Source organism: Lolium rigidum, chromosome 7 (assembly GCF_022539505.1).
Source record: "Lolium rigidum isolate FL_2022 chromosome 7, APGP_CSIRO_Lrig_0.1, whole genome shotgun sequence".
Taxonomy (NCBI): Eukaryota; Viridiplantae; Streptophyta; class Magnoliopsida; order Poales; family Poaceae; genus Lolium; species Lolium rigidum.
The window spans coordinates 27,678,565-27,691,518 of record NC_061514.1 but is presented as its reverse complement, the minus strand read 5'-3'; positions in this window follow the sequence as shown (position 1 = coordinate 27,691,518).

Genomic DNA, 12,954 nt, shown 5'->3' with positions numbered 1-12,954 from the left:
CGATATGCAATTGTACTTGTACATGCATATGCAATTACATATTTGTATGTAATTCTCATATGCGTGAATCACGATGTAAATCTAACGGTCGTTGACATAGGCATCTCCAATGGGCCTGCCGAAGATGGTACCCGGGGTTTACTGAAGGCCCATGACCCGAAGGATAAGAAGAATCGGAATCCCAAATTATTATTAAGGAAAGTTAGAGTTGTATTAGGAAGCAATACTTGTAATTTTGCGGGATGAGTTGGAAACCCTCCCGGACTCTGTAACTTGTGTATTACGAAACCCTCGGCTCCGCCTCCTATATAAGGGGGAGTCGAGGGACAAAGAGAGGATCGAATCTACTGTCAACACAACCCTAGTTTCATATTCGTCGAGTACTTTTCGGCTGAAACCTTCGAGATCTACTTGCCCTCTACATCCAACGAAACCCTAGTCTACAATCCGTATGCATTGACAAGTTAATACCTTGTCAATTGGCGCCGTTTGTGGGATCTAGAGGCGACAAGGAGCTGATCTCGATGGCACGTTCAAGATCGTCGACTTCGTCGGTAGCAAGCAATACGATGGATCGAGGTAAACAGATCGAAACTGGTCTAGTCGATTTTATTCCTCACCCGCCCTCCCGTTTGGATGCATATGAGTATCTGGAGGAGCCCATGGAGATGACGGTCGGAAAATTCCGATTTTGCGTCAAGAAAGAAGGATCGTATCGTATCGAAGTTCCGATTTCGTCGGGACCGTCAGCGGTCGATTCCGATTTCTCATCAGGCGAGGAGGAGATTTCGTCACCACGCCTCATCAACTCCATGGCAAGCGAAAAGCTCGCCAAGATCTTCAGCGACATGTCCTTCGAGTCGTCTGCGGACTCTGATATAAGCAGCGACTCAGACAGCGTCGACAGCTTCAACTTCATCGACAGATCTGTTGCTCTTGGAAATGTCTTCACCAATCTATATGATGGTGTCACCAATTCAGAAAAAAATCAAAATTCAAAATATCATCAGATTTACGCAATCGAGGAAACAAACCGAGCAGAGCCGGAGACGTCAGAGGCTTTCGACAATGTGGGAAACCCATATGTTGATCCCGCTGATCTTAGACGAGGTTTAGGCACTAAATATGTCGGGCCTACACCACGTCTAAGGGTTCAACTCCCGCAAGAAGCATGGGATAGAGCCGCAAGAGCCATGGATGGTACGGAACCAATGACCACAAGCTGCTACGGCGAGAAGAATTGCAAGCTTATCAATATAGACTCGCTCGTGTTAGTAGAGAGCTAGAAAAACGGACAGTCTGCATTAAATAGAAGGCGAGGAGGCAGCCTCTGCGTCAAGCGGACGAAGAGCGAGATCTAAGTCGACAATCGGGAAATTCAGGAGATAGTCACAGAGAAGCTCGAAGGAGAGCAAGATCTCGGCTACAAAATATACCCGAAGCAGAGAGGGAGAATTTAATTCAAAACCTCGACATGTCTTTCATGTCAATCGACACGAGGGGAAATATTATCCCTAAAACACCGGAAGCTGGGTACATGGCAACGCAAGCTTTCATACTCGCGTCCAGGCCACCTCCCGGAGATCCAAGAGAAGCGTTGTATAACATGACCATGGCAGGATGTGGAGCCATGGGAGCAGCGTTCGCGGCTACACCGCCCGACGGAACTGCAATGCAAAATAGTCTGCGACCTACTGTAGCAGTGCAAGATCCACCGAGAGCAAGTGGAGTCAGAGATACAGCGACTCAAGCCAGGGTGGATAGAGCGCGACAAGAGAGAAGGGAACATCGGCAGTCACCAGAACTTGCTGAAGAAGATATGTGCGGCCTCCCGTGTTTTACGCGACGGGTCCGAAAAACTCGAGTCCCGTCAGGATTCAAGTTACCAGACAGCTTCAAAAAAATCGATGGCTTCCAAGATCCCGAGGATTGGTTAGTTGATTACCTGGAGACGGTGAAGTTAATAGGGGGCACCAGAGCAACAGCCATTTAAAGTATTCAAATACACCTGAGCGGAGCCGCAAGATCTTGGATCAAGAAACTTCCTCCAGGATCCATCGACAGCTGGGATAGTTTCGAGGATGTGTTTGTCAAAAACTTTCGATCAACCTGCAAAAAACCGGTATCACTAGAAGAGTTGAGATCGTGTCGAAAAAAGCATGATGAATCAATGAGAAAATACATCCAAAGGTGGAACATCATCAAAAACTCGGCAGAGAATATATCTGACGAGAGAGCAATAGATGCATTCGTGGCAGGAATTCGACGATGAGATTTTGTCGAAGACTTAGGGAGAACCAACCCAAGGACAGTATGACTCTCGAAACAACAGGCAAAATAGTGGATCAAGGTTTCAGAGACCTTTCGTAACTCCCGAAGATATGATGAACGGGCCATGCCAGATGCATTTTTATCTCGACAACAATGGGAAGAGGCAGTCAGGACATCTGCAGAAGGATTGTCGCAATTTCCAAGCAATGTTGCGGGTTGCAGGGCTAGCCAATGCTCAAGCAGCAACTCGAAACCCCCAGGGGCCCAAGAGTGAGATCCACCCACCACCCCCTCCCGTGATCACGGACGAAAATCGACACTAGCTCAGAATAGCGGCAGCACCACACCCACCTCCATATGTTGATCCTAACTCAAATGGCGCGGTCTCGATGATTCAGAAAGCTAGGCCATCTAATAGAGCGCAGAAAGTAATCTCGCGGCAAGTATTCATGGCAGAGAAGGTGCCTCCACCAATGATTGAGTACCTAAATTGGTCGGGACAAGACATTGGCTTCACAATTGCGGATCATCCACAGCAAGTTCCTCGACCAGGACAGTCAGCACTTATCTTACCGGCGGTGATTGCAGGATTCGACGTATCTCGAGTTTTCATAGATGGAGGCAGCAGTTTAAACCTTATGTACGCGGATACACTAAGGAAGATGAACATATCCCTGGCAAATCTAAAACCAACCGACACACGTTTTCATGGAATCACACCAGAGAAGCCGAGTTATCCGTTGGGGAGAATCAATCTCGACGTTCAGTTTGGGACCCGAGAAAACTACAGGATAGAAAGGCTGGAGTTCGAAGTCGTGGATTTCCCGTCGCAATATCATGCTTTGTTGGGACGACCAGCATATGCCAGGTTTATGGCGGTACCACACTACACGTACTTGTTGTGGAGGTTACCCGGACCTAAGGGACCAATCACAGTCAAAGGAAGTTTTGCGTTAGCCGATAAATGCGACAAGGATTTTCATCGACTGTCAGAAACTTTCGGGATGCAAGCAGAATACATGGCGTCACGGCTCACAACTGACTATGATGTGTTACCAGACTCAGGAAGGCCACTCAAGGAGCCAACCTTTAATACTACTAAGGACTCCAAGGAGGTGCAGATTCACCCGACAGACCCAAAGAAAACGACGTCCATTGCAACAAACATGGACCTCGCATAGGAAAGCGCGCTCGTCGAGTTCCTCCGTGAGCATTGGAAAATCTTCACATGGTGTCCAGATGACATGCCAGGAGTACCCAGGGAACTTGCCGAGCACCACCTAAACTTGGATCCAATAGCGAGACCAATCAAACAACCTTTGCGGCGTTTTTCGGAACCAAACCGCAAAGTCATGCTGTCAGAAATTGATCGACTCAGAGAAGCTGGTTTTATTAAAGAGATATCTACAAAAGCTACTTGGGTAGCTAACCCAGTGATGGTGCCGAAGAAAAACACGAAAGTCCTTCGCATGTGTGTCGACTTTACGTGCCTCAATAAACACTGTCCAAAGGATCACTTTCCCCTCCCAAGGATCGATCAAATCATCGACTCCACGGCAGGATGCGAACGTCTTTCCTTCCTGGACGCGTATTCTGGTTATAACCAGATCAGATTAAAAGAGGATGACGAAGCCAAAACAGCGTTCATAACACCTTACGGCGTGTTCTGCTATAGAACAATGCCTTTTGGCCTGAAAAACGCGGGAGCAACATATCAGCGGATGATGCAAAAGTGTCTTGCAACACAGATTGGGAAAAACGTACAAGTATACATTGACGATGTCGTCATAACTTCAAAAAAGAGGATAACCTTGATCGAAGATTTGAAAGAAACTTTCGACAACCTTGACAAGTTCTGCCTTAAGTTGAACCCGACAAAATGCTCCTTCGGCGTTTCTGCTGGAGAACTTCTCGGGTTCCTAGTATCAGCAAGAGGGATCGAGGCTAATCCAGAAAAAATCCAAGCCATCGTAACGATGAGGAAGCCGACAAAGTTGAAAGAAATACAACAGCTGACGGGGCGAGTCGCAGCTTTAAGCAGATTCGTCGCCAGGCTAGGAGAGAAAGCATTGCCGTTCTATGCTCTGATCAAGCAAGGAGAGAAGTTTCAGTGGAATGACGAGGCGAACAAAGCTTTCGAGGATCTCAAGCGTACAATCTCGACACCACCAATCTTGGTGGCGCCTAAGGAGAAAGAACCCCTCCTGCTATACATTGCGGCCACACCTCAGGTGGTCAGCACAGCTCTCGTAGTTGAAAGGGAAGAAGAAGGAAAACTCCATGGAGTACAGAGGCCAGTATATTTCATCAGTGAAGTATTGTCACCTTCAAAACAGCGGTACCCGCAGTACCAGAAGTTGGCATATGGAGTGTTTACAACAGCAAGAAAGTTGCGACACTATTTTTCGGCGCATCCGATAATAGTGGTCAACGAGGCGCCTTTATCAAATATATTAAACAATCCAGAAGCCACGGGTCGTGTCTCCCTTTGGGGAATCGAGCTTTCTCCTCGGGACATCACGTATGAAAAAAGAAAAGCAATCAAGTCGCAGATTTTACCAGACTTCATCGCAGAGTGGATGGAGATACAAAATACGGGACCCCCAGATTTGTCGAGAACCTGGACTATGAACTTCGATGGATCCAAAAGGTTGGAGGGAGCTGGAGCAGGCGTGATACTAATATCACCTGAAGGCGACAAATTAAAGTATGTCTTACGGATGACGTTCCCAAACGCGTCTAACAATGAGGCAGAATATGAAGCTCTCATACACGGGATGAAGATGGCGAAGGCTTGCGTTGCAACCCGATTGAAAATCTTTGGCGACTCATAATTGGTGGCTCAACATGTCATGAATCAATGTGATGCAGCCAACGAAAGTATGATAGCATACAAGGAGATGTATAATGAGCTCGAAAAGCTATTTGATGGATGCGAAGTAAATCACATCAGCAGGCTGAGCAACGACGAAGCCGATGTTCTTGCAAACATCGGGTCGCAGTGTCTTGCGATTCCACCAGGCGTGTTTTGGGAAGAAATAACAGAGAGATCTACAAAGCCGATGAAATCAAAGAAGAAGGAGAAGGACGAGAAACCCTCGGGAACTACACAAGAAGCATTAGAAGAAGAGGAGGAACAGGATCTAGTAATGATGGTGCAAATCCCATGGATGCAGGCGTACATATCATACATCCTAAGGAAAACAATACCCGACGACCCAGTTGAAGCAAGGCGAGTTATCAGACGTTCCAAAGCCTTCACTGTGGTCAAAGGAGAGTTGTACAAACGAAGTATTTCGGGTGTGTTACAAAGGTGCGTCACACCCGAAGAAGGAAGGGTAATTCTGAAGGAAGTACACGAAGGAGTATGCGGTCATCACGCAAGCAGCCGAGCTATCGCGGCCAAGGTTTTCAGAGCTGGGTTTTACTGGTTGACAACAATTGAGGACGCAAAGGAAATAGTGCGAACTTGCGACGCGTGCCAGAGATTTGCCGCAAGGCCTCATTCTCCGGCAGCAGAGTTGATGCCAATACCGTTGTCTTGGCCCTTTGCTCAATGGGGTCTCGATATGGTGGGAAAACTACACAAGGCCTCGCCAGGAGGATACGAGTATATGCTCGTCGCTGTTGACAAATTCACCAAGTGGATAGAAGCAAAGCCGATAAATTCAGCAGATGGAGCGTCGGCAATCAAGTTTGTGAAAAGCATTGTCTTTCGGTTTGGAGTCCCTCATAGCATCGTCACGGACAATGGCAGCAATTTCACATCCAAGGAATTCAAGGCATACTGTGCAGAGGTGGGCATCAAATTGAGTTTCGCATCAGTCGCGCACCCGCAGACTAACGGTCAAGTCGAGAAAGCCAACGGTATCATCTGCAATGGTATCAAGAAGCGCTTGTTAGGACCATTGGAAAAAGCTCGACATACTTGGCCAGAGGAGCTGCCGAGTGTGTTATGGAGTATCCGAACAACACCAAATACGACGACACGGAGACTCCGTTTTTCCGGTCCATGGAGCAGAGGCAGTATTGCCGATAGAAATAGAGCACGACTCTCCGAGAGTCACGGAATACAACGAAGAAGCTTCCAGGAGAGCATTGGAAGACGATGTCGACGCACTCGACGAAGCTAGAGACGAAGTGTTATCACGAGTTGCTAAGTACCAGCAAGATTTGAAAAATTACCACAGTCGACGTTTGCGACCAAGATCTTTTCAGATTGGAGACTTAGTTCTGCGGCTCAATCAAAAAAGCCATGAAAAGCTCGAGTCGCCGTGGCTTGGACCTTACATCGTCACAGAAGTAATCGAGGGAGGCGCATACAGGATAAAGGACAAGAAGTCAGGAGCTGTCGAGCCAAATCCTTGGAACGTGGCGCAACTCAGGCGTTTCTACTTGTACTGAAACGCCCGCGAGTTTTCAGACGCATTCTTTTCCTTTTTCGGGGCACCGAGTGGGGCCAGAAAAGGTTTTTAATGAGGCGGACTCGCGGTGCTGCAATATAATAAAGATAGTAGAGATATACATCTTTTCCTTCGACATGCTCGGGGGCTTGCGCCCAGAAATTACAATATATATATACAACGCCAACGAACAAAATACCTCGCCTTGGTGCAAAGCACCTCGCCAAATAAAAAAGACGATACAAAATAGTGGTCGACAAAAGAGCCCAGGGGCTAATACCCGCAAAAATAGTACAAACAATATAGCTCATTGTTTCTGCCTTGGTTTAACCTCGCATACACAATAGAGAAAATTGTCACCAAAATGCTCGGGGGCTTGATGAGGAAAAGTAAAAATATTCACTGACTTTACAATATAGATTATGTTTACAACATACAAGGTGCAATTACTGAAAAAACTTGGCAAGCTAAAAGAGAAACTCTCAATTGCTGCCTAGTACATCATCTATGGTCATCCGTTTAGTTTTTACAGTACGAGTACTATGTTCCGCATAGTACTCGGGGGCTAATACCCGCAAAAATAGTACAAACAATATAGCTCATTGTTTCTGCCTTGGTTTAACCTCGCATACACAATAGAGAAAATTGTCACCAAAATGATCGGGGGCTTGATGAGGAAAAATAAAAATATTCACTGAATTTACAATATAGATTATGTTTACAACATACAAGGTGCAATTACTGAAAAAACTTGGCAAGCTAAAAGAGAAACTCTCAATTGCTGCCTAGTACATCATCTATGGTCATCCGTTCAGTATTTACAGTACGAGTACTATGTTCCGCATAGCTACCCTTCACGAACAACTCAGCATCCATCCGAAGAAGTTCATCCATCATGTCTTCTGCTACAGGGGTCACAATATCATCAATTTTGCCAACGTTCCTTTTCCTTTTCGCCATCTTGGCCAGGCACTTGGTAACAATTTGACTCATGTCAAACTTGGGATAGCAGATTTTTATCATCATCATAGCAAACTTGGCGCCGGCAGATAGTTGGGCCCACACAAATCCGTGGATTCGAGGGGCATCTAGAAATTTATCCATCAAAGCTGGAAGGGTCTCCGGCATCTCATTGCGTGAGAACATAGTGCGGTAAACTAAGGACAATGTCCTTGTACGAAGTCGAGAAATTCGCGGACCTGACCCGCGCGATCTTGAAATCGACAATCCGGCGGGTACGTTCGGGTGTACCCCAAAAGTTGGAACCATGCTCCGAGTGCAAGTTTGAGAAGCGCATTGGATCGAGCCTCAACACGTTCATCCTCGGCAGAAGTGTCCAAAAAAGAACCTCGTATTAGCAAAAGAATCAGCGAGGAAAAGAGAAGACGAGCAGAGAAAAATCAAGCATGACCAAGTTAATGAAGCATACCCGTCATATCCAAGCTGGCATCAAGCATTAGCTCAAGCATGAAATTCTCTCGTCGAGAAGCTTCAGCAGCCTCAGAAACCGCAGTTTCCTTTTCAGCTATAGCATCTTGAGCCTGTTGAAGCGCAATTTTTTTCCCTCTCGGATGATTTCCGAGAGTGCTCCATTACCATAAGTGACTGTCTCTTGATAGACTGGAGCTGTTGGCGAAGTTCTTCCAAGTCTTGTGCCGAACCTTTAGTCGAGGAATCTTCAGAAAGTTCGCGAGCAATAGGTGTCTTCTTCAAACAGGACGAAGTAGGAAAAACATCGGAAGGACGAGGAGTTGCAGTATAGTTGTCAAAAATCAACTGAAAAATAAAATTTCGACATCAATCATCAAGAAAAGATAGATTTCCATTGATTCTCGAAGTATGTACATGGCTATTACAAAAGAAGTCCCTAGTGAACTACTGAAGCAGTTGCCGCCAAAACTACTAGGGCCACAATGTCAAAAGAAAGTTAACACTAAAAGAGAAGACAAGGTGGTCTACTTGACCTCCGGCTTCGATGAACTGGGAGCTGGAGCTGGATTGTATCCGAGGTAGGCGAGGATCTTCTTCGAGTTAGGCTTGGCAGCTTTAATCAGCGACTGCCACCTCTTCGTCTCCATTTGCTCCGTGTTGCCAACTCTCGCCCAGTCGACTTCTTGCTGGCTGTCAGCAACCAAGGCGATTGTACCTTCAACACCAACTTTCAACCCTTCTTGGCGAAGTTGGAGTCCAAGGTCTTCTTGAGAATTGAAGCACTTGGCGAGAGCAAGAAAAGTCGTGGGTGCCTCCTTCTTCTTGAAGAAGTATGGGAAAAGCCGCGACAGGCCGATCTTAGCTTCAGCAAGGCCGTCGCGGGCCTCATCTCCGTGGATCTCAAGAAGAGAAAGCGCGTCAAGGAGTTGGTCACCTTCAGGGTTTTCTAGCTCATATTCTTGATCTGTTCTCCCTGAATAAAGTAAAAAAGAGTTGGTCAAAGAAAAGAGGGAACAAAGACGACACAAGGAAAAAGCAAGGATCTGAGCACTTACTAACAAAACGTCGACTCTGCGACTCCAAGAGAGTAAGGATTTCTTTTTCGCGAGCGAGCGAGTTATGTTTTGCTCGAGAAGTTCGCGTCATGAAGTCTCTTTCGAAGATCTTCGACGGCGACGGCATCGGCTTCGAGCTTTCTTGCGAGCATTTTCGCTTTGCTCTAACTTGGTAGCAAGAGCGTCAGCACGTTTGTTTGATTCCGCAAGATTTTCTGGCATAATCAACGACAGTCAAATGTTATGACAAAATAATGGAAGGCGTTTAGCAGAAAAAGCAGGTACAAGATAATGGAGTACCTTCAAGCCTCGCGGCATGGTCACGGTACCCGACGAATTGGGTACCGAGGCGAATAAACTGCTTCATCAAAGGCTAAGGCGAAGATTAAAATAAAAAGAAGAGTCAATATAGGAAGGAAAAGCTCGACAGGACTTAAGGAAGAAACAAAGGGGGGGCGACAAATGCTGAAATGTTCGGGAAAAGAAGAACGAAGAACTTACATCATCCAATGAAGGTGTCGTAGAGCCACCAGTGAACAAGATAGGCTCCTTGGCTGGTTCTAACCTCGCCCTCTTTGGTGAAGAGGCTCGGGGGCTTTCAACTGGTGTTGGATGCTTTGTGTTTTGTTGAGGAGGCGAGGTTTCATCTCCATCAGGTTGAGCTTCAGATACAACTAAAGTACGGGACGTGCTCGTTCGAGCAGTCGCGTCAATAGGTGCATCTTCCTCCTCGTCGCCACTACAACAAATAAAGAGACAAGATAAGAAACAAAAAAGGAAATTATCGAGAAAAAAAAACACAGAGCAGCAAGAACTTACGAGCTGACAAGAGCATCCTCGTAAGGATTGAAAGCTCTCTTTCCAACATCAGGTGCAGTTTCTCCGGCACGTGCAGCACCGGCTTTGGAGGTGCCAGAATCGACAACCTCGTCCCTCTTTCGCTTGTTCTTCGGGGAAGCAGCTGGGAGAGAAGAGCGTGTTGATTCGGTAGCCGCGAATTTTCGAGAACCCGCGACTTCACTCTCAAGGCGAGAAGTACCTTGGTTGTCGTCGGTGACAATGGCCCGTTCTTCGACTTCCCCACCTTCGGGAAGGGGAGGAAGAGGTGATGCAGTATCATGATTCTGCACAAAATAGAAAATACCGACACGGATTTATATCAGTTATAGCAGTCGAAGAAATGCTAGTACCAAAGGAGAAAAAGAAAGAGTGCATGAATAAAAATATGAAAAAAATATCACCTGAGGGAGCGCGTTGGTGGCGCTGTATGGCGTCACACGGCAAGATGAAGGAACGGTGTCCTTTTTGTTCAGCGACGAGATTTTTCGGACAAGTTTCTCTAAGTCCTTGACCGATAAATCCGTCGACAAGCGATCTACATCTTCATTGCCAGCATACATCCAAAGGGGATTTTTGCGAGCTTGTAGAGGCTGCACCCTGATCCTAAGGAAGTACGCCGTGATTTGGATACCCGACAGTTCTTGTCCTCAGGTATTTTGGAGCTGGTGGATGCGTGTCATCAAGGCCTCTGTCGCCGCTTTTTCTTCGTCGGTAGCCTCTGCGTCCTAGGAACGACGGCGACAGATTTTCTCGGTACCATCAAAAGGAGGGATGTTGTCTTCAACAGAGCCATGATTCTCTTCATGTATGTACAACCACTTTTTGCGCTACCCTTGTACCGAGTCAGGGAATTTGACGTCAAAGTACTCAACGTCGGGGCGTACGCAGATAACAACGCCGCCAATGTTCAGTAAATGCATTTCCATAGAGCTCAGTTAGGCTGGACTCCAAGGAAAGCTTCGCAAAGCGTGATGAAGATTGAGATGTGGAGGATGGAGTTGGGAGTAAGATGGTGAAGTTGCAGTCCGTACATAAAAAGCAACCGCCGTAAGAAATTGTGAATGGGGGCAGAAAGACCACGGATGAGGTGGTCGACGAAACTGACCCAAAACTCCATTGGAGGGGTTGGATAGCTTTCTTCGCTTGGGAAGTGAAGCGCGTCTTGCTTCTTGCTGATCCCCAGTTTCTTCAGCAGGTTGATGTCTTGAGGGGAAATTTTGGATCTCTCCCACTCCGCGTTCCCTAGATCTTCGGTCACCATCTTAGACTCGGGCGTGCTGTGCCTGGTGAGTCTGCGCGGAGGCATCAATAATGGTGCCGGAGCAAAGTGCGAAGTGTAGCTGAGCTCAAGAACTATGGAGCGCAAGGGAGAATTTTGGCAAAGGAGAGCAGAGGAGCGGCGCGAGCGAAAGTGTCCAAGGAGGAAGACGATGGCCTTAAATAGAGGTGCGGTGAATCGATGCGCCGTTGGATGGAAAAAATGTTGGATAGATGGTGACACGTGGATAAGGGGTAAAATCGCAAATTCACTGAGAAGGTAACGAACGGGCGGTACAGTGCGTGCGCCAGGAAAAGTGGAGGACGTGTGTCCCCCACTTGCACGACGTGTCAACGTGGTAAGAAATTTGGGCCCACGAGACAGAGGAAGAGAAGTGATACGTCTCCGACGTATCGATAATTTCTTATGTTCCATGCCACATTATTGATGATACCTACATGTTTTATACACATTATATGTCATTATTATGCGTTTTCCGGAACTACCCTATTGACGAGATGCCGAAGTGCCAGTTCCTGTTTTCTGCTGTTTTTGGTTTCAGAAATCCTAGTAAGGAAATATTCTCGGAATTGGACGAAATCAACGCCCAGAGTCTTAGAATTGGACGAAGCTTCCAGAACACCCGAGAGTCGCCAGAGGGGAGCCCTGGGGGCCCTACACAACACCCTGGCGCGGCCAGAGGGGGGGCCGCGCCCCCCTAGTGTGTGGGCCCACCAGGCCCCCTCCGAGGCTGCCCTTCCGCCTATTTAAGGTCTCCGTCGCGAAAACCCTATCACGTTCGACGAAACCAGAGAAAACCTTCCAGAGCCGCCGCCATCGCGAAGCCAAGATCCGGGGGACGGGAGTCTCGTTCCAGGCACGCCGCCGGGACGGGGAAGTGCCCCCGGAAGGCTTCTCCATCGACACCACCGCCATCTTCATCAACACTGCTGTCTCCCATGAGGGAGTAGTTCTCCATCGAGGCTCGGGGCTGTACCGGTAGCTATGTGGTTAATCTCTCTCCTATGTGCTTCAATACAATAATCTCATGAGCTGCCTTACATGATTGAGATTCATATGATGATGCTTGTAATCTAGATGTCATTATGCTAGTCAAGTGGATTTTACTTATGTGATCTCCGGAGACTCCTTGTCCCACGTGTGTAAAGGTGACAGTGTGTGCACCGTGTGGGTCTCTTAGGCTATATTTCACGGAATACTTATTCATTGTTATGAATGGTATAGTGAAGCGCTTATTTATATCTCTTTATGATTGCAATGTGTTTTGTATCACAATATATACGTGTGCTACTCTAGTGATGTTATTAAAGTAGTTTATTCCTCACGCACGGTGTAATGGTTTCAGTGTGTGCATCGTGTAGTACTTGGCGTAGGTTATGATTGTGATCTCTTGTAGATTATGAAGTTAACTATTGCTATGATAGTATTGATGTGATCTATTCCTCCTTTCGTAGTGTGAAGGTGACAGTGTGCATGCTATGTTAGTACTTGGTTTGGTTATGTTGATCTGTTATGCACTCTAAGGTTATTTAAATATGAACATTGAATATTGTGGAGCTTGTTAACTCCGGCATTGAGGGTTCGTGTAATCCTACACGGTTAGTGGTGTTCATCATCCAACAAGAGGGTGTAGAGTCTAGCATCTATCTATTTATTCTGTTATGTGATCAATGTT